Raw genomic sequence first — 24866 nt, forward strand, 5'->3', positions numbered from 1 at the left:
TCAAAACATATACCGTCATGTGAAAGACGACAACACCATGACTGCGATCATAGAGCAGGAATTCTAACAGTATGTATGTGCACACACTTCAAACCCTCTAAGTGTCCCTGTTTTGCAGGGACAGTCTCAGAATTACGAAAACCATCCTAGCTTCTGACTTGATCCTGGAATGTCCCTATTTCCCCCACCAGTGCTGCCACTGCTGAGCTCGGGGAGGAGGATGAGCCAGCCCTTGTCTCGGGCGACAACAGTGGCAGCTGTGAGAGAGCATCCCGTAGCCTCTCCATGGCCGCTGCTGCCAGCCTCCTGCCTTGCGCAGTTTGTAGCGGCTACTGCAGCCCGAGTGAGGAGGAAAGGCTGCCTCTGACAAGGCCCTGCCCATGTGACGCGCCAGCTTTGGTAGGTGCAGGCAGGGCCGCTGCCCTGGGTGAGAAGGAAGGGGGAGTGGAGTGGAACGCAAGGAGTCTTAATTTTAATAAAATATTTTTTAAAGAAAATGCTTTGTGTGTCTGCATCTAATCTTGCCCCTTTCTAAAAGTTATTTATTGCTGTGTGTTTCTCTTTTTGTAAATTTACCAAAGAATTAAATGAAATCGGGGTCAAGTGGTTTTCTCAGACGGTGGAGGGAATAATAATAATAATAATAATAATAATAATAATAATAATAATAATAATAATAATAATTTTATATCCCGCCCGGTCCGGCTGGGCTTCCCCAGCCACTCTGGGCGGCTTCCAACAAAATATTAAAATACAGTAATGCATCAAACATTAAAGGCTTCCCTAAACAGGGCTGCCTTCAGGTGTCTTCTAAAAGTCTGGTAGTTGTTGTTCTCTTTGACATATGGTGGGAGAGCGTTCCACAGGACAGGTGCCACTACCGAGAAGGCCCTCTGCCTGGTTGCCTGTAACTTGGCTTCTCGCAGGGAGGGAACCGCCCGAAGGCCCTCGGCGCTGGACCTCAGTGTCCGGGCAGAACAATGGGGGGTATGTGTGCTTTGTCCCATTGGTGAAATAGAAGAAGAAGAAGAGTTTGGATTTGATATCCCGCCTTTCACTCCCCTTCAGGAGTCTCAAAGCGGCTAACAATCTCCTTTCCCTTCCTCCCCCACAACAAACACTCTGTGAGGTGAGTGGGGCTGAGAGACTTCAAAGAAGTGTGACTGGCCCAAGGTCACATAGCAGCTGCATGTGGAGGAGTGGAGACGCGAACCCGGTTCCCCAGATTACGTGACTACCGCTCTTAACCACTACACCACACTGGCTCTGTGCTGGCACTTGCTGTTCTTCTGATAGGAAATGCTCTGCTGCGGGGGGGGGGGGGGCACAAAAAATGGGGTGTCGAGGAAGGCCAGTTCAGGGGGAGGAGTGACAGAAACGTCCCTATTTTCATCTGAGGAATGTTGGAGGGTATGACATGTGATGTCTATATATACAGAGCTTGGCTGCTACCACGGAAGGTTTTAACTGTATCCTGGCCCTGCCTCTGCCCCCAACCATAATGACAATTTTGTTAGTAACGTCTCTAAACTACTGCAATGTAAGCCTGGCACCAGATTCATACCCATGAAATAGAATCATTTCTGAAAATCCAGCAGATAAAAAACATTGATTGCTTCCAAATGAGTGGTCACCCTGATTGATTTTTGCAAATTGGTGTGGTTTATATTATGTTGTTAAGTGGTGGTTCTCCTGCACTTTCCCCTGTAGTTTTCCATTTATTTTTTGGAAGCCGATGTATTGTGCAAGAGTGCTTTGTTGTTGTTTAGTCGTTTAGTCGTGTCCAACTCTTCGTGACCCCATGGACCTGTCTTCCACCTGTCTTCCACTGCCTCCCGCAGTTTGGTCAAACTCATGCTGGTAGCTTCGAGAGCACTGTCCAACCATCTCGTCCTCTGTCGTCCCCTTCTCCTTGTGCCCTCCATCTTTCCCAACATCAGGGTCTTTTCCAGGGAGTCTTCTCTTCTCATGAGGTGGCCAAAGTATTGGAGCCTCAGCTTCAGGATCTGTCCTTCCAGTGAGCACTCAGGGCTGATTTCCTTGAGAATGGAGAGGTTTGATCTTCTTGCAGTCCATGGGACTCTCAAGAGTCTCCTCCAGCACTATAATTCAAAAGCATCAATTCTTCGGCGATCAGCCTTCTTTATGGTCCAGCTCTCACTTCCATACACCACTACTGGGAAAACCATGGCTTTAACTATACAGACTTTGTTGGCAAGGTGATGTCTCTGCTTTTTAGGATGCTGTCTAGGTTTGTCATTGCTTTTCTCCCAAGAAGCAGGCGTATTTTAATTTCGTGGCTGCTGTCACCATCTGCAGTGACCATGGAGCCCAAGAAAGTAAAATCTCTCACTACTTAGCTGTTTATCCCAATGTACCCGCTTTCTTTGCAGTGGTTCACCAGGGTGCACTCTTATTGCGCAAAGGGCGTATACCAGGCTCTACCTTAATGTGCGAGAGACCTGCGCAGAAGGGAAGCAGTCTGGAATTGCCAACTGACATCACCTCCATCAAATGTAGGTCAGGCTGTTCAAATACATTCCTTTGTGCTCAGGTTTTTAATGGCGTTCTTTTCTTAAAGCACAGCTTTACCTCTTATTACTATGTATTCTGGCTTCTTGCCTAGTATATATAGTGTCTTTCATACACCCATTTAGGGCTCCACCTTCTACTGATATGTCGCCAGAAGAAGAATTAGCCTGCAGGCCATACAAACAAGAAAGGTTACCTGTCTCCATCATACAGAGTCTTTGCTGTTCTTAAAGAAATCTTTTTTAAAAATTTACATTCTAATCTAATGGCATGATAGATTTGTGGGGACCCCCCCCCCAAAAAAAAACCCCTAGAAATGAATAAATGGTAGGATTTTGATTAATTGGGATATGGATGAAAGTACAATCTGTAGTACAATCCCTGGGTTGGCTACCAGCCTGGCTGGCCTAGCAAAGAGCAAATCTGTTAACACAACAAAAAAGGTTGATGGGCCATCTAGTCCTTTGGCCTGGGGAGACAGATGTTGCCAAGGTGATGGGTGTGTGTGTGTTTGAGATGACAGGAAAAGAGAGTCTTGAGCAAGGATTGTTGGGAAGAAGGTAGAAGAAGACTAGGATCCATCTTGGGCAGGCTGGCTGAAGGCTGGCTGCACTGCTGTGGGGGACAAGCCCCTCTTGAAATGACCATGCTAGACTCCCTCTATACAGACTGAAGGTGTAAATAGGTGAACAAACCTTACTTCTTAAAGCTACAACAGTCTCCACCGTGTCTCAATAATCCAAAGGACCAAAGACTCTGGGTGACTGCTTGGAACCCCATGGACTCTTGCTACTGCTCAAAAGGTGATGGGAGGCACCCAACTTTTGTAACAATATGTTTGGCCAGAATCAAATGCCTCCTTGATAACACAGAGAATACAGGGCAACAGTCTTTTGCAGAAGGATCTATACAAAAAGAAGGTCACTCAATACATTACAGATGTCTGCCACTCCTTACAGACACTTAGTTGAAATGGATGTGAATATTTCCACAGATTCCATGCACAGGCATGAATGTGAACGTACCCAAGGCATGATCCAGCCAAGTTAGAACTCCGGAGCAGTTCTGGGTGTGCTAAATCTTGCCCCAATGTATCCCATATTCTGCTACAACAGGGATGGTCAGTGTGTGGGCCTCCAGTGGTTGTTGGACTCCAGTTCCCATCAACCCCAGACAGCACAGCCAATGGTTATGGAGGATGGGAGCTGTAGTTGTAGAGCCATCACTTTGCTACAAGAAAAGCTACATTATGCAGCTTGTACCAATTATGAACATTTTATGTGTTATCTTATTTTGCACAATTCATTTGTATACTGTACGTAATTCAGTAGGGCTTACAGTAGTACCTCGGGTTAAGAACTTAATTCGTTCTGGAGGTCCGTTCTTAACCTGAAACTGTTCTTAACCTGAAGCACCACTTTAGCTAATGGGGCCTCCCGCTGCCGCCGCACCGCCGGAGCACAATTTCTGTTCTCATCCTGAAGCAAAGTTCTTAAACCGAGGTACTATTTCTGGGTTAGTGGAGTCTGTAACCTGAAGCGTCTGTAACCTGAAGCGTCTGTAACCTGAGGTACCGCTGTATTCCCAACTATTACACTTATTTAGTTATTAATTACACTGCCTTTCCTCCAAATAACTCAAGGTGGCATACGTAATTCTTCCACCACGCAATTTTTCCTCACAACAAGCCTGTGACGAAAATTATATTGAGAGATTGGACCAAGATCACTCAGTGGGCTTCATAGCTGAGTGGGATTTGAACGTAGATCTCATTGCTTCTAGTCCAACGCTTTAACCACGACACCATGGTGTGCTGTGCTGAAATATCATTGGGCAGCAATCTTATAATTGTTTAATGCTGGCTGGATCTTGCCCATTGTGAGAGAGTGGCGTCTGAGGCATGTTAATATCACTGATACTAAGCTGGTCAGGACTTGCCGGTTTACCTCAGTGGCATTACAAGAAAGTCCCACCAAGCTGCAACATGCAGTCAACAAAATTAGCAGCTGAGGCAAATTCTGAAAGAACCGTGCCGTTTGAAATGAGGAGCAAAGCACATACTTGTAGCAGACTGCCCCAGAGAATTAGATAAGAAAGGCTAGAACAAAACAAGACCTCCACTAGACAAATCCAGCTTTGAAAAATATTTTATCGTTATCCTCGGTGATTTACAAAGCGATTAGTTGGTATTCAGTTTTGCAAGCATAGCTGTCACCAGCTGGGATTCGAAAAGGTATGCTTCACTTCAGGCAGGAATTAGTCACAATGGCATCGTCTGGTTCACAAGAGGTCCTCGAGGGAGTCAGAGAGAGGATCACGCTCATACAATTGCAATTTTCTGGTTGCTAGCTTCGTCAGTTCATGCAGGGTGGACTTGGGTCTTTCAGATTTCAGCGGCGCCCCCTGCAAGGCCAAAATTCAGTGTTTCTCACACCTCTTGTCTTCTGTTCAGTATGTGCTCTATGTCACAGTTGCGCTGCCCTAAATTTGCCTCTGATTCGTGCACCAAGGGAATAACTAGAGAAGAAGCTACAGAGGTGGCAAAGGGATAGATTCTTCTGCTAATTCAGGAGGCTGCTGCTTTCATCTACAATGACAAAAGCCCAATTCCACAAGTTAATTGGGAGCAGAATCTATATAACTGCATGCTCCTAGCATCCTATCTCTCTTAGGACCTTAGCACCAAATCCATGGACTCCCTGCCCTTTTCTGGAGGACATGAAAGTGAATCCGTGGGACCACCCGAAAATGTTTGCAGGTGCGAATGTTATTGAATGTGGGATCCAATTGACTTCCCCAATAGCAGAGGAGCACAAATCTTCAGGAAGGTGCAAGAAGTCCTTGTTTGGCTTTGCCTGTTTGGGGCTCTAGCGCCACCTACTGTTGGTCTCCATGTCTTCTGTCCTACAAGTCCTAATAGGCAGAGGCGGAGCTAGCTGCTCTGGCACCCAGACTGGCGCATATGCTGTGCACCCAGGGGCGGGGCTAGTCACCTATGGGGCGGGGCTAGCATCCCAGGGGGGGCGGTGCTGCACCCACCATACACTCCTTCCTCCGCCAGTGCTAAGAGGCAGCAGGAATCACTGCAATTACAGAAGAAGAAAAAACAGGCAACAGAAAGCAAGTGAGTCACAATATTTCACGGATTCTCTCCTTCCATACAGGATTCATGTCCATAGTGACTCATGGAGAAATATAACAGATGGGCTCCACTCAGAGAATGACATGGAGTAAACCTTTGGAGTGTAAAAGCTAAGTGTGCTTCCAATTTTATTTCAGAAAAATGTGCTTCTGCTGTCCAAAGTATGATGAAAAAATACTACTAGAATACTAAAAAAAAATACTAAGGTAGTATGACAAATACTATTTTAATTATTGTGTAGGAGACATTTCAGCTGGTGTGGGGTGTTTTTTTTTTACCCCTGTATATCTAGTCAGATGCGCCTATTGGAAAGTATTAAAAGCTGCATTTATTCTCCTCTGCACCTTACAAATAGCACCACAGACACTTCTACACAACCAGCAATAGGCATGCAACCCTGCAAAGTTCAAGTCAAATACCCTGAGCCGAAGACTGCCTGGCTGAGTCAAGCTTCAGACATTGTTCTGTGATTTATTAAGGTAATTTGGGTTAATGTTTCACAGCAGTGCGTTTATATTAATCTAAATGTTGGGTGTGGGGGAGTGACAGGTTGCAAAAGATACCTTATCAGCCTTCCAGCTCTAGAGTCTATGAGGATTCTTGCATTTCCAGATGCCTCCTCTTGTCATTTTCAGGGTTCTTCGGCTCCCCTTTGCAAAACGGTCAGAGGGGAGTGGTCAGAGGGAGAAGACTGTCAGGAGGAGGAGTCAGAAGCTGAAGAGGTAACAGGGCTTAGTGAGCGGGGAGACTCTGTGGCAGACAGAAGCCCAGAATCAGAAACTGAAGCAGGAGAAGAATCATAGAAACAGAGTGTTATGTACTGAGTTGAATAGGATCCAAAATGCAGCAGTCTGGTTGGTCCTAGAACAATGCAGCAGTATGATTGGTCTGCAGGAGCCACCCAATCCAGCTCCAGGTGGAAGTGAATCCACAACCTGATTGGCCTACAGGAGAATTCCGGAATTAGCCAATCACATGCAGCTCATTGTGTAAATAATGTATATAAAGCAGATACTTTGGGGAAACTTTCATTCCTTCTCACCACTGTGAGCTGAATAAAGAGCATGAAATCTACTCCCGACTCTGAGTATATTTCACAGAGAGTTGGAAGGAAGCCGAGAGGCAAAGATGGGTCAGGCTTATGAAGAGGCATGAGGGTCTCCCCACCATTCCAGACATCCAGCCTGAGGATTTACCAATGACTGGTGCCTAGCCTAGCGTTGCTTCCCTGAGTTCGGGTTCTGCCAAGATGGGCTGCAACCACCGCCCACCCTCAGACTGGCTAAGTGGCCATTAGCAGCCAATGGCATGAAGTGAGAACATTAATAAGCTAAAATTTCTGTGTTGCTGGGTGCACATTCCAACAACAGTAATGGAGGGGGCAGGAGAAGCCAATCTGAGGTACCATTTTTATCACCTCTCTGTGATATGTACATTATAAAATATGCAGGCGCTTGTACATCCAGCTCAGGGATGTCTCTTGGCTTCAGGCGTTTTCATACTACCTGTGTGTTGGCTGTGGCTGATGGGAGTTGCAGTGCTGGCTTAGACTGATGGGAGTTGTAGTCCAAAACATCTGAAGGACACCTGGTTAACCAAGGCTGCTGTACACTTTTCCAGGCTTATGTGGGAATGTCAAAGGTGACGGCAGTAGCCGACATGCTTGGTGAGGAAATTCATGAAAGGAACCCCAAGTCTTCCCACTGCATCAACACAGCAAATATAGAATTCCTGCCATGTGGTATTGAGGGTAAAGGTAAAGGGACCCCTGACCATTAGGTCCAGTCGTGACCAACTCTGGGGTTGCGGCGCTCATCTCGCTTTATTGGCCAAGGGAGCCAGCATGACTAAGCCACTTCTGGCGAACCAGAGCAGCACACAGAAACGCCGTTTACCTTCCCGTCGGAGTGGTACCTATTTATCTACTTGCACTTTGACGTGCTTTCGAACTGCTAGGTTGGCAGGAGCAAGGACCGAGCAACAGGAGCTCACCCCATTGTGGGGATTTGAACCGCCGACCTTCTGATCGGCAAGTCCTAGGCTCTGTGGTTTAACCCACAGCGCCACCTGCGTCCCGGTATTGAGGGTATCACCCCTTTAAAGGAGCTATAAGAATTATAAACAATAATTATTAACAGCACACCTGGAGATTATGGTGACATTTTTACACACACACACACCCCAACACTAATTTGAGCAACCAAACAACGGGGATATTTGTTTCTTCTCTATATTGCCTCCAGTGAATAATAACACAGAGAGAATTTCCCCTCATGAGGTCTCACATTATCTTTATTCCCCCCCCCCCTTTGTTAGGAAACACGTAGGCTGGAAGTGTTTGCTTTTCCTCTGGCCTTATCGTATTTAATTAAAGCTCTTAAGAATGTTTCTGATAAAGTAGTGAGTAGACTATTCTGTGCCTTACGCAAACAACAATTCTCCCACAGTCGATGCCTTAAGAAAAGCCTTGGTGAGGGGCAAAAGCTGCAGTTTGAAAGGGATTAATGGGTAGAATGTGACTTGTCACTTTCTAGCCATTATTATCAATATCCACGAAAGCTATTTCCATCAAGGCTGGCTCCCAGTTAAATTTTTCTCATTCTTGAAGTTCCTGCTCTCATCCTTTTAATCTGCTCTTGCCGGCTTGTAGCAGCTTCAGCCTGTAGTATGTTTGTGTGTGGTAGTCAGACAATGTTTGCAGCCCAATCCTAGGTGTGTTTTTATGCTGAAGGAAGTCCCACCATGTTCATTGGAGCCTACTCCCAAGTAAGGGACTGTTTAAGACTGCAGCCTCTGTTTTGAAATATGGGCCTCCTTGGGCAGGTGCAGGGCTTGGTGGCTCAGAATAATTAACAGGATATCATTTTATGCATTGCCAGAAGAGAAAGCAAAAGAAGACACAGGTTTGTGTAAAATGCACACATGCTAATTTATCTGTATAGATGCAAATATAGAAATAATTACTATGGGAACGACTCCAGTAGTGAGTCCCCTCAGCAGAAGCCGTGCAAAGCAGACTCTTCAAGGGTCCCTATTTTCCAGGGACAGTCCCGGATTTACAGAAGCCATTCCAGTTTCTGATTTGATCCCGGAATGTCCCACTTTTTCTTAGGACATCCCTATTTCCATCAGGAAGACAGGAGTGCCTGGTGTGCTCTGGTCCATGGGGTCACGAAGAGTTGGACACGACTAAACAACAAAATTTCCATCAGAGAAATGTTGGAGGGTATGGAATAGGATGTCCCGGTTTCATTGGAGAAATGTTGGAGGGTATGCAAAAGGGCTTCCACTTGGGCAGCTGGGCTTTCCACCCTCGCCTCCCCCTGTGCACTGACCGAGCCAGCAGTAAATCACACTTAGCAAGCTGAAGTTAACTCTTTACAGTCATACCTCGGGTTAGATGTGCTTCAGGTTGAGCGTTTTCAAGTTACGCTCTGTGGCGACCCGGAAGTGACGGAGTACTTCCAGGTTTTGCTGCTCACGCATGCGCAGACACTCAAAATGATGCCGTGTGCATGCGCGGAAGCGGCAAAACGCGACCCACACAAGCGCAGACACGCAGTGGTGTATTACGTTTTACTCAGGATGCGAACGGGGCTCCGGAATGGATCCCGTTCGCATCCAGAGGTACCACTGTATTAGCAAAACAGGATCGGCACAGGATTGTCAGGCCTTGCCCCCATTAAACAATTGCTGAGATTAAGACCCCTTCCTCCCCACGGCCGGCTATGTCTCCTCCTGCGGCATTCTTGCCAACAAGTCTGCTGGGCCCACTGGGTTACAAGAACCAGAGAGGCAATCTTCTGGGAACAAATGGGATCATTAGTAACAGGAAGAACACGCCTCGTTAAAGTGTGCCTGTTAACGTTCCTAGGGTGTTTGGGTGTGGGTGTTGTGTTATCAGATATGCTTCTCTCCAGCCCCCACCATTTGCCACTGAAGCCGCAGAACCCTGAGGGTCAGCATTCATAAAGTTTATGACACTAACCCTTTATCTGTTTTGGCAATCAGCTGGCTCCTATTCTTTGTTTGCTGTGAAAACAGAAATCTTTTTTTTTCCCCCAAGCCAGCTTGTAAGCAAATGAAAGAGCCACGATTGTACTCAGGTGTGGTGCTTTCTTCTTAATGTGCTACAGGAAAAAATGGAGGCAATGCTCCCGGTACGTTTCCAAGCACAATTCAAAGTGTTTGTGCTGACCTTTAAAGCCCTAAATGGCCTTGGTCCAATATACCTGAAGGAGCGTCTCCACCCCCTCATTCTGCCTGGACACTGAGGTCCAGCGCTGAGGGCCTTCTGGTGGTTCCCTTACTACAAAAAGTGAGGTTACAGGGAACCAGGCAGAGGGCCTTCTCGGTAGTGGCGCCCGCCCTGTGGAACGCCCTCCCACCAGATGTCAAAGAGAAAAACAACTACCAGACTTTTAGAAGACATCTGAAGGCAGCCCTAAATATATGGGATAGATCTAGATTGTGCAGTGGTACCTCGGGTTACAGACAGTTCAGGTTACAGGTGCTTCAGGTTACAAGCGCTTCAGGTTACAGACTCCGCTAACCCAGAAATAATACCTCAGGTTAAGAACTTTGCTTCAGGATGAGAACAGAAATTGCATTGCTGCGGCGGGAGGCCCCATTAGCTAAAGTGATACCTCAGGTTAAGAACAGTTTCAGGTTAAGAACGGACCTCCAGAACGAATTAAGTTCTTAACCCGAGGTACCACTGTATATGGACTGTGTAGGAAAATACTCAGTCTCCATTGATTCTAAAATAAAATGCTGTGTGTGTAGGCAGCCTAAATCCATGGAGGGCAGTGCAGATTGCTTTAATGTGGAATGCATTTCCAAATTGGACAACTGTGCTGCCCTAAATCAGAACACTTCAGCCATCAGATATCTCCCCGCACAGCCTTCAGCCCACAACACTCACAGCAATCAGTGTATTTTGATGTGAGCAGAGGGAACCATTTTATTTCAAACCTAGACAGGCTATGCCAACATTTTTCTCTGGGGGAAGTTGTTATCTGCAATCTTTTACAAAGGAAAAGGGAAGCTAACATTTATTGTGCAAGCTCTGGAGTCTTGGTAAGGACTGTCTCGGTTATATTCTTTATGTCGCGGAACACAGAAATGAGAGAGGGTGTGTATTTTATTTTATTTATTTTATTTATTGCATTGCATTTCACTGTATTGCATTGCACTGCACTGCATTTTATTATGGGTACATAATGCTTCGTCCAAGGCTAACCCCTAATTTGAGGGTGTCATCCATGGGTAGGCAAACTAAGGCCGGGGGGGGGGTCAGATCCGGCCCAATCGCCTTCTGAATCCGGCCCGCGGACAGTCTGGGAATCAGTGTGTTTTTACATAAGTAGAATGCGTCCTTTTATTTAGAATGCATCTCTGGGCTATTTGTGGGGCACAGAAATTCGTTCTTTTTTAAAAATATATATAGTCCGACCCCCCCCCCCCAAGGTCTGCTGAAAAAGTTTGCTGACCCCTGGCTCTGTTCCCCAAACATATTTATCTGGCCCTCCAAGACCCTAATCACTTTGGTGGTGGTTTAAGAAAGAAAGAAAAATGACACAATGCTGATACAGTGGTACCTCTGGTTACAGACGCTTCAGGTTACAAACGCTTCAGGTTACAGACTCCGCTAACCCAGAAATAGTACCTCAGGTTAAGAACTTTACCTCAGAATGAGAACAGAAATCGCGCGGCGGCAGCGGGAGGCTCCATTAGCTAAAGTGGTACCTCAGGTTAAAAACAGTTTCAGGTTAAGAACGGACCTCCAGAACAAGTTCTTAACCTGAGGTTACCACTGTATAGGCAGAGGACAGCACCCTGATGGAGAGAGACAGATGACTCCATCAGACTGATCACTTAATGAGCGGAGATTGAGAGCGATAACTCCCTACCTTGACTGATTTGCACAGATCAACTAAGGCTGAGGGAGGTTGCCTGCCTCTGTGTGTGTGTTCTGTGTGTGTGTGCATGTGAGTGTATGGAGTGGCCATTTGCTCTCCTACTTTTAAGGCTCGCCAGGTTCTGGGAGATGGGTCTGGAATGCTTTCTAGTGACAACATGCTGCTCCAGCTCTGCCTGCTCCTCCTCTCCCATTATTTCCCAACTTTTCCCCTCATCTGCCTCCGAGCTGTGACCTCCCACAAACCACTGTTGTAAATCTATACTGTCTTCCTCTTCTTCCTCCCTGGAAGGGTCAGGATGGGGAGGCGGTCTCCACCACTCCTCCTTGGCTATGCCCAAGGTGGCCATGAAGGAGTCATGATCACCTGATTGGCTAGTACCTATGACATCTTGAGGTTCCTACAATGCCCTTGTGGAACTTTGTACTGTGAAAAGTTAAAATGACAGCCCCCCAGTGGGATCTGGGAAATTAAAAAAACAGCTCACTGATCAGAGCACTGCTGCGGCCCACCACAGCTACCAAATAAGGCCAGCATGGACCTTGAAGACACTCAAACTCAGGACGAAAAGGAGAAACGTGGTAAGAGGAAGGTATGTTTGGCAAACTCTCGCCATGATCAACTCCCACCTGGAAACCCATGTCCCCACTGTGGAAGGACGTGTGGATCCAGAATTGGCCTCCACAGTCACTTACGGACCCACTGTGAAGACCGTGTTCGTGGAATACAATCTTGGCTACGAGTGATCACCAAAGAAGAAGACTATCTCAATTATATAAGAACAAACATATTTATAGGTTCATTTTTTATTCTATTTTTAAAGGAAAAGTCAGTAATGGATACACACACACACACACACACACACACAGATAGCAGGGTCCTATCCACTCCTACCAGCTTCAAGATATTCCTTAGATATAGGTGAGGTTATTTCAGAAGGCCTGTTCACTATATGAAAGGCTTGTTTGCTTCTCTCTTTCAGACCAGCTTAGGGTCATGATGTGAATGGTGTGACTAAGAATTTTGATGAAAACAACTGCTTTTGTCCTTCCTGTCAGCTGCCCACAATCAGAGAGAGAATTTGTGTGTGTGTGTGTGTTTCTTGCATCTGACTGCCCCACAGCAAAGAGAATCAAGAGGAAATATTCTCTTTGAAGTCTTTGTGCTGTGTGCTTTAAAAAAAAAAAAGTCTTAAGGCAGCAGCGATGTGTTCTTCAAAGAAGACAAGCCAACTGGATATAAAAAGCACCCATGTTCTCCTATACCCACCTGTGCAGCAGACCACATGAATTTTTTACCAGCAAAGTCTAATCAAAAAGCGCTTCTAAGGAGCATCACATGGAATGGAATGTGTGTTGGGGAGGGAAGGAAATGTCTCTTGAACAGAAATTCCAGTGTATAGAAATGCCGGCTGGGTAATCTTGAAGCCATGTCCTGAATAGCATCTCTGTGCTAATTCCTCTGTCCTCAGAAAGACAAAACAGAGGACTGTAGTCCAAGAACTGGTTAGTTATTTGAAATCAATATGTGAACTTCAGCCTACTACTGCTCCTGGCCGTGTGCCACGTTCCTTCCGTCCCGTTCTGCTTCCTCCTTAGCTCTCTTCAGATGCCTATTCCCACCACCACTCCCATCATGAAGAACCATGTAGAGAGGAACATCTTGGCTCCTTTTCTTGGTCCCTCTTTTGCTCTTAAAGCTGTTAGGAGATCCCCCATTCCCCTCACAGGGCTACAATTCGCAGAGTTCCCCGTGCAAAGGGATTGATTGTTAAACTTATCTGGAAATTGTAGCTCTGTGGGGGGAATAGGGGGCCTCCAAACTATATGCGGCACCCTTAAAAAAATACATCTCCCAGAATTCATTTCTGTTTACAGTTGTATCACAGCGCTTTCAATGCATGGTGTGAGAGTGTCCCTATCCCACCACAAAATTCCATTACAATGTAGTTAGTGGAGAGGAGTAATAATTTTGAATCACTGGTACTTTCTAGGGGATCTGATCAAAAAGAGCTGCTCTGTACGCTTTTGAATTTTTTAGCCCCTCTTTTGCAGTTTTACTGTATTGCAAGCTTCTTTGAGTGCATTTATGTGGAAAAGTGGGAACCAGAGTGAGGTAATCCATAACAATTCACTTTGTATCTCTCTTGTAAATGCATATTGAGGGTGAAATGATAGATCATGAATAACTCAGCTTATCTCAGGTCTGCTCACATGGGCAAACCTTGGTTTGTTGTTGTTGTTTAGTTGTTTAGTCATGTCCGAATCTTCGTGACCCCATGGACCAGAGCACGCCAGGCACTTCTGCCTTCCACTGCCTCCTGCAGTTTGGTCAAACTCATGCTGGTAGCTTTGAGAACACTGTCCAACCATCTCGTCCTCTGTCGTCCCCTTCTCCTTGTGCCCTCCATTTTTCCCAACATCAGAGTCTTTTCCAGGGAGTCTTCTCTTCTCATGAGGTGGCCAAAGTATTGGAGCTTCAGCTTCAGGATCTGTCCTTCCAGTGAGCACTCAGGGCTGATTTCCTTAAGAATGGATAGGTTTGATCTTCTTGCAGTCCGTGGGACTCTCAAGAGTCTCCTCCAGCATCATAATTCAAAAGCATCAATTCTTCGGCAATCAGCCTTCTTTATGGTCCAGCTTTCACTTCCATACATCACTACTGGGAAAACCATAGCTTTAACTATACGGATCTTAAATCTTGGTTACAGCTCCTTATTTTGGAGCCAGCTGAAGCATGAGCCTGGATCTGGATGACACACTAAACCAAACCATGGTTTCTCATAGCACTGGCGGAGGAACAGGAATGCGGAGGGAGTGGACTGCTCCTGGCACCACTATTCCAGTAGGGTGCCACACCCACAGGCTGTGCACCATGCCCCCAGAACATGCGTCATGCCCTCGGGTGGCAGGCCATGCCCCTGGGAGCGCACACCACGCCCACTGGGGGCACCAGCCACGCCCACGCCTGCTCTCCACCCCCGGTAGCAGAGCATGCAGCTTCGCCACTGCAGTGCAGCAAAATGGTCAGGGAGGGGAACAAAGTTGTGACCATCGCCTCTCTGGAAACCCACATGCTTGTGGGTTCATGATGTGAACCATAGGTTATAAATAAAATTTTACACGCTCTTTCATGACAGATTGGCCACTGTGGGTGAAGCATACATAATCATGCCACGGTTACCTCAGACAGTACTCAAATGGTTACTTATTTTTCAGTGGTTACCCCAGTGTTATACCTATGAATTAAGGCTTCTCTCACACAACAGGGAAGGGGGTTGCTTTGTTTGTTTATACAGGGAAAAGCCTCTTTGTTGTTGTTACAGCTGAGAGCTACCACCACCTTGTGTTTACCTCTTTGTTTAGCCATTTACAAATCTCTCCTTTTGCTCAAGTAGCTAATGAGCAGCCCTGCTGTGCCGAGTTGCTGAGGTTGTTAGCATATCTTCAGAAGGAATAGTGGTTACATAGCGCTAGCTGCCATTCCTACTGAATGTCAAGCTGGTCCCAGCCTGTGGAATTTCCTAAATACATTTTCTCACCAGGAGGATCCTGTCTGAACATTCCAACCCACTCATTACATTTCCTTCATCCTTTGGTGTTGAGATGATACAGAGGGCACAGGAAGTGAGGAATCTGTATTTTGGATGTGCACATTAAGCAAAAAAAAAAAAAAAAGGAGGCAATGAGAGATTTTACTTTCTTGGGCTCCATGATCATGGCAGATGGTGACAGCAGCCACGAAATTACAAGACGCCTGCTTCTTGGGAGAAAAGCAATGACAAACCTAGACAGCATCTTAAAAAGCAGAGACAACACCTTGCCAACAAAGGTCCATATAGTAAAAGCTATGGTTTTCCCAGTAGTGATATATGGAAGTGAAAGCTGGACCATAAAGAAGGCTGATCACGGAAGAATTGATGCTTTTGAATTATGGTGCTGGAGGAGACGCTTGAGAGTCCCATGGACTGCAAGAAGATCAAACCTCTCCATTCTGAAGGAAATCAGCCCTGAGTGCTCACTGGAAGGACAGATCATGAAGCTGAGGCTCCAATACTTTGGCCACCTCATGAGAAGAGAAGACTCCCTGGAAAAGACCCTGATGTTGGGAAAGATGGAGGGCACAAGGAGAAGGGCACGACAGAGGACGAGATGGTTGGACAATGTTCTCGAAGCTACCAGCATGAGTTTGACCAAACTGCGGGAGGCAGTGGAAGACAGAAGTGCCTGGCGTGCTCTGGTCCATGGGGTCACGAAGAGTCGGACATGACTAGATGACTAAACAACAACAACAACAACAAAATATAACAGACTCACAAACCTCCCAATACAGAATAGTCATTTGAGAGCTCTCTGAGGCCTAAGTGTAAAATTTAAAACATTGTACTGTACACTGACATTGTGTGTGTGTAGTTGAGGTCTGTACCTTTTGAGTGAAGTTACAGGTCTCCAAAGGACCATCTTCTCTCCAGGGTGTGTGTGTGTGTGTGTGTGTGTGTGTGTGTGTGTGTGTGTGTGTTTTCAAGGTCACGATTCCCAGCTCAGCATATTTCTATCCACTGCAAGTTTCAAATTGCCAGTTGCTTGAGTGATAAATACTGTTTATATAATTGGATTAACAGCTCCTGTTTGTCATTCGCTCATCTTGCAAATGTTCCTTTTGGCAAGTAGTGCTTTACTACCTGGGACTTGATGTAACACAGGCGGGGGGGGGGCAGAGTATACAAAAATACTTTGATGTGGCCTGTAGCTTCATTTGAAGCAATCAAAATGGATTCAGTTCTTCAAGAGACTGAACAAGTCCTTACCCATTCATTTTCACTTGGGAGAATTAAGATTCTGCCTGTGAATCTCCTTCATCTGTGCAGCTACTTTTCTTTCTCACGCAAGTAAGAAAGAGGTTACATTCCGTGCCTCGTCCGCACCAATTTTCTTCCCTTCTTTGATGGTGTTCATTTAAAAATAAATGCAAGAATTCTGGAAATTTCAGCTGTGCAAAACTAGGCGTTAGTGCACAGTGAGGCTCTGCAACTTTCTTAGGAGCAAGTCTCTTTGAACTTAATACAGTGGTACCTTGGGTTACATACACTTCAGGTTACATACGCTTCAGGTTACAGACTCCGCTAACCCAGAAATAGAACTTCAGGTTAAGAACTTTGCTTCAGTATGAGAACAGAAATCTTGCTCCGGCGGCACGGCAGCAGCAGGAGGCCCCATTAGCTAAAGTGGTGCTTCAGGTTAAGAGCACTTTCAGGTTAAGTCCGGACATCCGGAACGAATTAAGTACTTAACCTGAGGTACCACTCTAAAGCTTGCTTCTGAGGATTGGGCTGTCAGGCCACAAACGTCAAAGGGTGGCAGTAGTTTCAGAGATAACTCACACAGGGCTGGCCCAAAACATTTTGGCACCTGAGGTGAATCTCAAAATGGCACCCCGCTTCCCCAGCAGGGAAGAAGAGTTGAGTGGAGATCTATATCAGGAACAAGGGGGGAATGACCGCAGATATTGAGAGATGAGGCCCTTCTTTGGGTGCCACCACCTACTGAGTTTTTCCTGGTGGTGGTCCCCATGACATGAGTAGGATATACAAGAGCTACAAAACCGATTCATTTATATTAGCTGGAAAAACATTTTGTTTATTTTCCCAGGCTACTAGAACAATGCTCTTGCATACAGCCCTTCTTCTTCGCCACGTCTGTTTCTGATTTTGATTGATGTTGATTGCATTACTGTATAGTATTATGTTGCGAGCCACCCACAGGACTCTTTTGTGGAAAGGCAGGATGCAAATCTAAACATAAATGTAAATAAACAGAACGGAGCCCTTGCGCGAAAGGTCCCAGATGACACAGAAGAAGGATGGAGCAGAGAAAAATAATAGGTTTCCCTTTGAAAAGCTGTGCCTCTCTTTTCAAGGCTCCAGCATCCCTTAATTTATATACTGAGAGATGTGCCCCCTATTTCCAAAGCTCTAATACAGAAGGAAGAGGCCAAGAGCAGTTGATGTCTCCTTAAATTAGGAGCAGCGTGGCATGAGATGACTCAATATTGACATAGTTCCTGCTTCCATACAGCTGCTGCCACTGTATTTTTACCAGCAGTGAGGTCTGTTCATAGTCTCGACATCATCCATATATTAATATTGTTACAAAAGGTGCCTCCCCCTCTCTCTGCTGAGCGGTAACAAGAGCCCATGGGGTTCCAGGCACTCACCCAGGGTCCGTCTTCCTTTGGAGAACTGAGACACGACGGAGACTGTTGTAGCTTTAAGAAATGTGGTTTATTTACCCATTTACACCTTCAGTCTGCATGGAGGGAGTCCAGATCTTACAGCATGGTAATATCAAGAGGGGCTTTCTGCCCCACAGCAGTGCGGCCATGGAGTCTCCCAGCCTGCCTTCAGCCAGCCTGACCAAGATGGCTCCCAGTCTTTCTTCCTCTTCCCAGAACATCTTGCTCAAAAACTCTCTTTTCCTGTCCACACCCAATTACCCTGGGCAACCTTCCAATACCCCTGTCTCTGTTCACACCTCGGGGCAAGGACAGTTCTCTTGCATTGCCAATGGCTCACCTTGTCTTGTTTCTTAATGGTCCTAGCTTGGCCAGGTCATTTTACATAGGCTAGTCCAGGAATTCCTCTGCAGCCTGTATTTCTCCCTTCACACCCCAAACAATCAAAATCCTACCATTTATTAATTTGTAGGGTTTAGGGGAGTCCCCCCCCAAAAATCAATAACAATATACAAGTAACATACGGCTTTGCCCTGGAAACAAATATACAGTTCTACCTCAGCAACGGTGGTCTTTAAAATGAGTTTGGGGAATCTTGAGGTTCCTTCAAAGCTTAACAGGGAGTTCCCCAAAAAGAAGGAACAGCAAGATAAGCTTACTGGAAAGACAGCTTTCAGTACAAAATCTTCCACTGCAACGTAGAGCCACAGTGGGTATTATCCGGGCTAGGATCTGATCGCACAGAGTTCCAACAGGCCTTTTCAGTGCCCTGCATGTTCGCCCCCTAAGGACAAGCCCAGCCATACAAGGATGTGATGGCAGATGTGAGGAGGAGATACCACCCTATTTTGTGGAAATATTTACAACATCTAATTAGGAGGCTGCACCGTACGCATTGGTTCATGCAATGCGTAATGAACTTCTGGAATTCATTAGTAAGTTGGTGACGGCTTCTAGTTTAGACGCCGTTTTAAAAGGATTAGGCAAATTAATGGGGGATAAATGTAGCTGCAGTTATAAGCCTTGAGAGCTGAAGGGAACATCTGTGTTCAGAATACAGATGGAGGAGAATTTTCTTAGGTCCACATTTTAAAGAGAAGCGACCTGATATAGCACCTTCCAGATTTATACATGGGCTGGAATGCAATTAGGCTTAGAATTTTGCTCTTCTGCAAATTTTGCAATACAGTTGTCAGCTAAAAGATGTACCAAAATGCACTAAAATGTGCATTTTAGGATAAAATAGATTTAGAAATGCATACACCGAAACATAAAATAGTATTTAAGTACATATTTTGTGATAAAATACATATTTAAGCATGTAAGGGTAAAGGGTAAAGGGGACCCCTGACCATTAGGTCCAGTCGTGACCGACTCTGGGGTTGCGGCGCTCATCTCGCTTTATTGCCTGAGGGAGCCGGTGTACAGCTTCCGGGTCATGTGGCCAGCAGGACTAAGCCGCTTCTGGCCAACCAGAGCAGTGCACGGAAACACTGTTTACCTTCCCGCCAGAGTGGTACCTATTTATCTACTTGCACTGTGTGCTTTCGAACTGCTAGGTTGGCAGGAGCAGGGACCGAGCAACGGGAGCTCACCCCGTCATGGGGATTCGAACTGCCGACCTTCTGATCGGCAAGTCCTAGGCTCTGTGGTTTAACCCACAGCACCACCCGTGTCTCTTATTTAAGCATGTAGTTAAATACAATTTCCCATATGATCCATTAATCTGCCATTTGTTCTTAATGCAAAAATATCACCAAATGGACTTATGTGGCACAGACTGAAAACAGACTGATCTGTACATCCCAAGTTCAAAAGCCCTGTGCTTCTAAAAATCACATGGGGCAAGCAGAGGATAACCTTTGCCTTCATATCCTTGTTACAAACTGCCCAAGATATCTGTCAGAGCACGGCTGGAAACTGAAAATGATGGACTAGATGGATTCTTGGTATGATCTTACAAGGATTATCTTGAATTATTATACAGTATTAGTTTTAGATATTGTATGTCCTGGTAGTTTAAAATGTTCTGTTCTGCTTCGCCTTTGGAAACAGTGTGTATTAATCTGACCTTAGGAGGACCAGAGAAATCTGCTACTCTTACAGCATTCTCTTTTGCAGATTTTCACAGAGTTAAGCACCCAGCTATGATCAGCAATCTCATCCACTGCTACTGCCCCACAATTTAGGAGTCTTAAATTCTGCTTTTTGAGACGTCCACAAAATCCTCATGTTGAATATACGATTTTACATGTAAGTAAGTATTTTTCTAAATGTTCACTGAAAATCCTAAGTTGGCTAGGTAACAGGTAAAGGGACCCCTGACCATTAGGTCTAATCGTGGCCAACTCTGGGGTTGTGGCGCTCATCTCGCTTTATTGGCCGAGGGAGCTGGTGTACAGCTTCCGGGTCTGTGGCCAGCATGACTAAGCTGCTTCTGGCGAAACCAGAGCAGCGCACGGAAACGCCGTTTACCTTCCCGCTGGAGAGGTACCTATTTATCTACTTGCACTTTGACGTGCTTTTGAACTGCTAGGTTGGCAGGAGCAGGAACCGAGCAACGGGAGCTCACCCCGTCGCGGGGATTTGAACCGCCAACCTTCTGATCGGCAAGTCCTAGGCTCTGTGGTTTAACCCACAGCGTCACCCACGTCCCTTCTACCGGAGAGTAAATTGTTGTCTAGTACTTTGCCTTTGCAGTGGAAGTAATTAGGATCCGGAATGTGGCACCAATGTCACAAAGAGGCACAGAAGTGCTTATCTGACAACCCAAACCTCTGTTGCTGGCAGGTTATAGTAATCTGGCTCGAATAAAGAGATCTTTGTTGAAATAATCAGCACCACCCAGGTAGGTACACATACTTGTCCCTTGGTCTTGGTGTTGATGGCCAAGAACAAAAAAACCCCAAAAAACATTTCTGGTGCATCTGCGGTCATGTGTCCTCAACAAAAGTGCTTGATGGTTCTTTGTTCTGGATAAATGGAAGAATGCTTAATCCGCAAAAGTAAATAAAACCAGCCAATGATGCCAGAATTGGATCCTGTAACTTCAGTTACCTTCATGTACTGACAAAAATATTGTCTGAACTCACACAGCTGCCTACACACTGTGCCTTTAGCGCATATTCAGAGCACACCATTTTCCTCAAAGAATTCTGGGCACTATGGTTTGTTGAGGGTTGCCTGGAATTGTAACTCTGTGAGGGGGAAATTGCAGTGGCCAGAATTCTTTGAGGGGGGAAATGTGCTTCTAATGCGCTTTAAAAGTAAACTGTGCACACATCCTAAGTAACCATTTATTCAACAGGCCTACTGTGTAATGATTACTAGTCGAGAGGGTAGGATTCCTTTCTTTGCCAAGCCAGAACACAGGAGGAAATCCAGCTGCCTCTGTAGTAACTTGAATACAGCCCAAGGCCAGCCTTTCCCAACCTAGTTGTGATGGTCTGGGATTCGGACTCAGAGGCTGAACCTGAGGAATCCCAGCCTGCATAGGAGTCCCCGCCTCCAGAACCAGCTGAGCCGGGGCTGGGGCCTGAGCCTGAAGGGTCCTCACCTGTGCTGGATCCTCAGGTGCAGGCACCAGCTGAGGCTGCTCTGACCCCTGAGGTGATGGAGGACCCATTGCCTGCAGGTGCTCCACTCTCAGCCCTGTCAGAGGAAGCTGAGGTTGCCTCTGGGTCCGGTAACCCTCCAGCCGCTCCTGAGCTGCAGAGGCTCAGGGCAGAGAGGTGGAGGGAACTAAGTTCCTGCAGGAGGAGTGCTCGCCTCCAGGCCAGGAGAGGCGAGTCACCTGTGGACCGGGGCCGCCCTATGCCTCGGGGCAGATAAAAGCCAGCCAGCCCAGTCCCAGGTTGCGGGAGCAACATTGTTGGTAGCCTGTTCCTGCCTGCACCCTGTCCTGCTCTTCTGCCAGAGTTCCTGACCTCACCCGACTCCCTGCCTTGGACCCCGCTTCAGCTTTGATGGACAGCCTCCATACCGCACCCTTGACCTCGGACTGGACTCGGACCTCGCCACATGGTAAGCCCCCGGGACCAGCACACTAGTGATCTCCAGATATTTTAGACTAAAACTCCTATCGGCCCCACTAAGCACAGCCATGCTGCTTGGGGCTGATGAGACATGTTGTCCAAAACATCTGGTGGCAGAACTCCAGCTCCTGGGGGCCAAGCCCAATATTTTTGGGGTGGGGGCTGGGTCCCCAATGCCCCAAAAGCTCAGAGGCGAAGCACAGAGCTGAACATGGCGCAGCTCCAGTGGCCGGCTCCTTCTGCCGCAGAGGGAAGGAGGGTCAAAGCAGCCTCCCTCTTGTGGTGAAGCCAGGAGGAGGTGGAAGAGGAGCTGCTGGCCATTGAAGCCATGTGGCCTCCATGTTCGGCTCCGTCCCTAGCTCCTCCCAACATCCTGACATCATGCGCATGATGTCACACACACCCATCGCCCTTGCAAGCTGGCACCTCTGTCTGGTGGGCACCAGGTTGAGTGTGATGGCCTGGGACTTGGGCTCAGACTCGGAACCAGAGGAGTCTCAGTCCGCACTGGATCCTCTGCCTCAGGCGGCATCTGAACCAAGTCTGGGGCCTGATTCTGAAGAGTCCCAGTCTGCACAGGTTCCCCTGCAACAAACACCAGCTGGGCCAAGTCAGGGGCCTGAGCCTGCCCTGGCTCCAGATGCGGGGATTACCTCGTTGCCTTCAGCTGGGCCATCACTTACAGCTGCTCCACTACCAGTTGTGTCAGGAGAAGCTGAGGTGGCCTCTAGGTCTAGTAACCCACCGACATCTCCTGAGCTGCAGAGGCTAAGGTCTGAGAGAAGGAGAGACCTGAGTACTCGCAGGAGGAGTGCTCTACTTCGGGCGAGACAGGGAGGTGAGTCACCAGGGGATCAGGACCGGCCATTACCCCGACAGAGATAAAAGGCTGTCGGACCCTGCCCCAGGTTGCGGGAGCAACATTGCTGTTTGCTAGAACCTGCCTGTGACCCTGTGCCTGACCTAGCCTGGTTTCCTGCCTTGTGACCTGCCTTGGCTCTGTCGGATTGACACCTCGCGGAATCCTTGGATTCGGGACCGGACCTGGACCGCGTTGCTCGTGTTTACCCCGGGGCCCAGCACATTGAGGAAAGTTAATCTAGATTGTGAAGCCATGGGGTGCCCCATCCCAGACAAGACACTGTAATAAGACAATCTGATGTTTACCTGGAAGGAAGTCCTACCGAACTCAGTGCAGCTTCTTGCCTCCCCTGCAAGAAAAGGGCACAGGACCGCAACATTAATTTCTTTAAAATGATTAAATATTAAATTGTACATAATGAAATGTTATGCTAAATTCTGTTAGAGGACTCTGGAATCTTGGTTTCTAAACCACAACGATTAAAAAATAGTATCAAACTTGTCCATTGCTCCAAGTCACTAGCAACAAATTTAAAACACACATGTAAGTAAAAATACATTACAACCTAAGCACATTTACACAGAGCATCACACACACCCAATAACGGCAGCAGAAAGCAGCCAGTTGCCATTGTCGCTGAGCACTAGACAAAAGCAGCATTGTCCCCTCATTTTTGAAGACGTATTTTATCCTAGGCACCAGTCCCGTGCCATTCTGTTTGTGGGCTTTTTGCCAGCTGCGATCAGGAATGCTGTCTGAAGCAAATGACAATAATTGGGATTTGCAAAATGGCCAGTTCTTTCCCAAAAGGGAAAACGCGGCACAAAAAGGCTCATCTGTTTATGATCCAGCCCTCCAGGCCCTTCCAAGTTAACACACGAAGACAAGAGTTTTTATATGACACAGCTCTATTTGGGGGAGACTCAGTGACTTAATGGGGGGAATACTTTCCCTTTTTACGCTCCTTTGCTCCATCCTTTGGAGGCCGGCCTTCTAACAAAGCCCTCCTATTGTGAGAGGCATGCTGGCGCAGCTGCAGGTGTCCTGGTAGCGACACAGGACAAAGCCCATTTGTTAATCGGCCGTGTCACAAGGCCCGTGATCCCCTTCTCCAGGCATCGCCACAGCCTTCAAAAGCAAAATCTACACATTCAGTCAAAAGACCCATTCTCCAAGGATTTCTTAGCAAGTACTGTCCCTGGGGTATGTGTATGTAAAAGCAGGGGTCTGTCTTTGCCCCAGTGCCCAGATCTGGCTCCTGGTCAGCTTGGCGATTCTTTGAAAGAATCTGTGTGGAGACTGTTGAGGCATTAAGAAGAAGGGGGACGGCTTCCTTTTAGCCCCTTTCAAGATAAAGAAACCACCATCAAAACTCTTTGGAAAGTAAAATTGTTAAAGGGCCATGGCCCTAGAATGGATGGGTTTTACACCAAGTTGACGTTATTCATTCAGTAATACTACATTTATATTATATTCATTCAGTAATACTCAGTAATATTATATATTCAGTAATAGTAACATTATAAAAAGTGTTGTTTTTGTGTGTGTGCGCACACACTTAATTGTAGGTTGCTTCAAGACTTTTGGGTAACGTTCGGCTAACAAGTCAAATACAGTGGTATCTTGGATTAAGAACTTACCGTATTTTTTGCTCTGTAAGACTCATTTTTTTCCTCCTAAAAAGTAAGGGGAAATGTGTGTGCATCTTATGGAGCGAATGCAGGCTGCGCAGCTATCCCAGAAGCCAGAACAGAAAGAGGGATTGCTGTTTTCACTGCGCAGCAATCCCTCTTGCTGTTCTGGCTTCTGAGATTCAGAATATTTTTTTTCTTGTTTTCCTCCTCCAAAAACTAGGTGCGTCTTGTGGTCTGGTGCATCTTATAGAGCGAAAAATACGGTAATTCATTCTAGAGGTCCGTTCTTAACCTGAAATTGTTCTTAACCTGAGGCACCACTTTAGCTAATGGGGCCTCCCACTGCTGCTGTGCAATTTCTGTTCTCATCCTGAGGTAAAGTTCTTAACCCGAGGTACTATTTCTGGGTTAGTGGAGTCTGTAACCTGAAGCATCTGTAACCCGAGGTACCACTGTAAATAACAACAGCAAACAACACCTTGCATTTTCTCTAACAAAATCAATGTGGCA

General features: G+C 46.6%; 1 protein-coding gene across 2 annotated transcripts in view; it reads left to right on the forward strand.

Annotated features, from left to right (window-relative positions):
- Positions 1-5721: 5721 nt before the first annotated feature.
- The window catches only part of PRAG1 (PEAK1 related, kinase-activating pseudokinase 1), a 76988-nt gene continuing 57843 nt past the window's right edge, over positions 5722-24866 (forward strand). Inside the window, exons 1-2 of one of the 2 annotated variants that reach the window (XM_083592858.1) lie at positions 5722-6153; positions 6310-6396. The gene's annotated coding sequence lies outside the window, so the exon portion shown is untranslated. Of the gene's footprint in view, positions 6154-6309; positions 6397-6776; positions 6961-24866 lie in introns of those variants that run through there. The other variant, XM_083592862.1, reaches the window with a different exon arrangement.

This window comes from Podarcis filfolensis (assembly GCF_964270895.1).
Source record: "Podarcis filfolensis genome assembly, chromosome: 17".
Classification (NCBI taxonomy): domain Eukaryota; kingdom Metazoa; phylum Chordata; class Lepidosauria; order Squamata; family Lacertidae; genus Podarcis; species Podarcis filfolensis.